The sequence below is a fragment of the Myotis brandtii genome, unplaced genomic scaffold (genome assembly GCF_000412655.1).
Source record: "Myotis brandtii unplaced genomic scaffold, ASM41265v1 scaffold356, whole genome shotgun sequence".
Classification (NCBI taxonomy): Eukaryota; Metazoa; Chordata; class Mammalia; order Chiroptera; family Vespertilionidae; genus Myotis; species Myotis brandtii.
The window spans coordinates 128,749-133,303 of NW_005363687.1; the positions used below are offsets into that span (position 1 = coordinate 128,749).

At 50.7% G+C, this 4,555-nt stretch overlaps 1 pseudogene; it reads right to left on the reverse strand.

Moving 5' to 3' along the window:
• The window catches only part of LOC102252123, a 13,264-nt pseudogene extending 10,453 nt beyond the window's left edge, over positions 1 to 2,811 (reverse strand).
• Positions 2,812 to 4,555: the final 1,744 nt, after the last annotated feature.

Here is a 4,555-nt window from a genome sequence, read left to right on the forward strand (position 1 = left end):
CCCCCCCCCCCAAAGTTTGCATCAATGAGGGGAAATTAGTACCTGTTTCAAAGCCAAACTCCTCAGTTTCTGCCAGAGTCTCCAACTCTAGTTCCCCCTAGAAGGGCCTGCTGTAGGTTCAGGTTGGGTATAGCCAGCTGTCTCCTCTTCAAGAGCAAGTTCAGCCACCCTTGGCTAGGGGTACAGATCAAAGGAGTCTCCCATTGAGGATGATACTGGCCCAGCCTGCAGGGATGGGCTAAGCATTTCTTCCTGGTCCCAGGCAATAGCTTCCGAGGGTCTCACACTTTGCATATCCTCCCCTCTGAGCCACTCTCCCCCCACAGAATTGTATCCATTGGGGATATTTGGGACTTGGCAGGGCTCATCTAAACAGTCGGCAGGGCAAGCACTTCTTCTTCCTAGGACATTAGGGGAGCTCAGATTTGCTTCCCTGCAATGCAGCCTCAGAGACCAGCCCTTGCTCCGTTGGCTCCCAGACAGAAGCCTCGTTGGGAGACACAATCCAAAAATCCCAGCTCTGTGCAGCTCCCTGGCACCCTTGTGAAACAGGAATTTTAGGGGAATATAGTCAGGCTTAGGAAATTTTTAGAATTGGGGTCCCTGGAATAACACAGGGTTACAGATTAGGAGAAGGCACATCTCCATAACACAAGGAAGCCAGTTGCAGTAACATTTCCATAAGACAAGGAAGCAGCAACATTTACATCTCCATAACACAAGGAAGCCAGTTGCAGTAACATTTCCATAAGACAAGGAAGCAGCAACAGGTACATCTCCATAACTCAAGGAAGCCAGGTGCAGAGAGCAGCAATAGTTGTATTTACATAAGATGAGGGAGCTGGAAGTAACCAAAAAAAAATCTACATTTACAAAATAAAGAAGGAAGAAGCCAGAAAGGAAAGAACAATGAGGGAGGAGGGCATCACATGTCCCAGGTGGTGTTTGACCTTTGAGTTCAGGACTTACTATAGTATCCAATCTCCCCATGTGGGAGTCTATTCTGTGGGACTCTTTCCCTCTCCCCACGTGGGAGTCTGTACTTGTTCTTCAATAAATCTCCACCTCTGCTATACTACTCTGTAAAGTTCTTGATGCAGGAAAACAAAGAGAATCAAGCCGGTCAGATAAGGGAAAAGAGAAGGTTTAATCTGCATCCCTGGGCAAGACTCACGAGCCCCAAAGGCGGGCCAGTGAATTCACGGCAACAGGGAGGGGCACTTCTTTTTATACAGGTGTTTGGTGAGGGGCGGGGGGCATGAGCTTGTTATGGGGTAGGGGACTGAGTCATGAAAAAGTTACAGAATGTTACAATGTTATAGAGTAAAGGGTTACGGAATGTGTTGAGGGGGGGAAATGAGAATGTGCTCGGAGGGAGAGGGGGGATGTATGAGTAAGAAGTGCATCAGGGTCAGTGGAAGAAGGATTGTTAGATTGTCTTAGAAAAACAATGTGTTATGATATGCTCCAGCCAGGTGTGACTCTGTTTAACCTTAATGGAATGCTTTGTAGTTAATTTTTCTTAACACTGTCTTGCTATAAAGGATCATACTGCACCCTTGGTCTCTACCACATGCCGCGAGGCTTCCCAGAGGGGGAAGGTACGGGCTGTGGTCAGCTGGCCAGCTTAATAAAGGCTATTAAATTTAAATTCTGAGTCGGTGGTCTATCTCGTTGAGCCAACCCATAACAAGCTGAGGAAGTTCCCGCCACAGGGGTCGTCAGGGTATTCAGCTAAGGAAGTTCCTGCCCCAGGGGTCGGCATGTTGACCTGTTAGGAACTCCAGGGAGGGTCCATTATCTCCTTCACCATCTGTCTTACGGTGGCATGCATCCACTCCTGAGCTTCCCTTGGACCTAAGATCCCAGGCTTTTGGTGATAGGGGGCGCCGGTTTGTTATGACTACTTCCTGCTGACCAGGGATGACGAGGGAGGGGAGGGGGTTAAAGTCCAGGGTCAGGCAGAGGCAGGTCGGAGAGCAGCCGAGTGTAGGGATGGAGAAGGAGTTGATTTACATTCACCCGTGACATCTCCGTGATCCGGGAGTGGATGAACTTGAGGTGGCAGGGGGCTAGGAGAAAAAAGACACAGATGAGAATCAGGGGCCCTATCATGGGTAGGACCCAGGTAGCTAAGGGGCTTTGGAACCAGCCGAAAGGAGAGTTGTCCTGGAAGTGTCTTGCATGTAGTTCTTCACTCAGCTTAGTCAGGGTCTGCACGTTTTGCTCCACTACTCTGGACTCATTGATGTAGTAGGAATATGCAGGTTCCTCCTTTTCCTGCAGTCAGAAGGTCTGAGGCGCGCTGGTTCTGTAGGGCTACCTGGGCTACTAATGTTACCTGATGCTGTAGGGACACTAAAGAGGAGGTAGTAGACTCCAGAGCTAACTGGAGCTTGTCATTGAAATCCTGAGCAGAGACCAGGCTGTTCCCAAGGCCCTCACCCCCTCCCCCCCCCCACCGGCGAGGCCCACCGAGGCAGCGATACTCACCCCTAACATGACAGGGAGCAAGGCAGCCCAGTGGGCCCGGGGGCGGGATGAAGGGAGCAGCCAGGTGTGCTCCAACTCTCCATACAAGGTTAGTTGGGGAACTACTGTGACCACGAAGCAAGGCTCGGAGTCAGAGGAGTTTATGCAGTTGCTTAAGGTGCCGTTGCACCAAAAGAAGGTACCCGGGCTGGCCTTGGTGGGACTGGCTGCGGTGTGGTTTTGGGTACAGTTCCAAGTGACTTGTCCCCCAGTTACCGGATTACTGGTCTGGTAGCATATCCGTGGGGGCAGGGTGGGCTCTGGAGTTTTGGGAGGCATCATGGACCTTGAACCTCCACACATAAGCGGATGGGGGTGGGTGTAGGTTGCTCAGGGCCGGGAGTGAAGGAGGAGGGGGAGGGCAATTAAGGCGGACCTTAGTGGGGCCCAACACCTCACATTTATAGAAGTCATGCTGCTCCGGGGTCCTCTTGAGTCTGGAGAGGTGGTGCCATGACGGATCGCCAAGCAGCTTGGCCACGGTGGGGGTTGTAAGGATTACAGTGTGAGGTCCCGTCCACCTAGGCTCCAAGGCTTTTAGATGTAGATTCTTAAGGAGGACTGAGCCACCAGGGTGAAGGACTGGTCCTCGGGAGCCCTGGTTGGTCGGTTCTGGCTTGGGCAGAAACCTGTCTGCGTGTTCTCAGAGCAGCTGCCTGAGTAAGGACAGATATGGAAGATAAGTACCCAGGGGAGGAGGATCAGTAGGGAGACAGTGGTTGAGCAAGAAGGGTCTCCCATACAGGAGTTCAAAAGGGCTTAAGAAGGTGGGGCTCCTTGGTATAGTCCAGATTCTGGTCAGGGCCATGGGCAGGAGGTCCGGCCAGGAGCTGCAAATTTCTAGAGAGAGTTTAGTTAGATGGTCCAATAGGTTGGGATTGAGTGGCTATGATGAGGGTTCGAGCTAGTGACAGACAAATCCAGCAGGATGTAGAGAAGGAGAGATTGATGTTAGAGAGTAGATGGAAAGTTGTGTTGATGGGGGTGGGCAAAGGAGTAGGTCCAGGTTCTGCAGGGAGAGAGAGAATGTCCTTTAGTAAGGGAGGGATAGGTCGGGGATTAATATAGATTTTGATAAAGACAATTATAGTAGAATTGATGACTTCTTTGTCATTCCATGTCCGTTTCTCCTGAAAATATTAAAAATATTCATTGGTGCATTCATTGTTAGCTGCTTGTAGGAGGATTATAGTGAGGAGACGAGACACATAAAAGGAATTCGAAAACCTGAGCTTCCTCCGGAGTAAAAATTGGAGGGTCTCTTGCCAGGTAAGAGCCTGTGAGGAATGATGGGTCATCAGGTCCTGGATGGTGCCACTGAATCTTCTTCAGGGATGGTGGGGAGATGTTTGGTGAGCCTGAGAGAGGTAGGTATTGCAGTGAAAGTGGGATTAAATGTTACAATGCGCTGTTATTCACGGGAAAAGAGAAAGGGAAGGAAAGAAGCAGTGGAAGCCAGGGACCTGGATATGAGGCTGGAGAAAAGGCAGGCGGAGGAGGGAGCAGGCCTCACAGCTTTTTCCCAGGCCTCTAGCAGCTTAGATTTTAAAGTTGCCGCATTTTTTCCTAGAGATAATGATCTCAGTTTCTGATAATAGCCGGACTGTTGAGTAAACCTGTGCAGTCCAGGAAGTTTCCTTTGGGAAGGGTGAAGTGGAGGAGGGGGACGGGGGAGAAGGCGCCAAGGTCAGAGTAGTTTTCAGAGCATTAAAGGGGTGAGAATGTTGGCCTTAGGATTTATGGGCTTAGTGAGGGGGTCCCTTCGCCATGTCATGTCATAGAGGAGCTTTGCAAGAAGACTACAGTTGTGAACCCGGAGGCGAGAATACCCAGTGAGCCTGAGGAAGGAGAACATTTTTTGTTCCGAGGAGGGGACAGTCATGGAGGAGATAAGGAGATAAGGCGTTCACAGTCCCAGGAATGGCATGACCCTGTGCGGTGAGAGAGTGAAGCTGAGGTAGGCAACTGTGGTCTGGTATAACTGGGCCCCATAAGGGGACACATGGCAGCCCTGGCTGGGCAC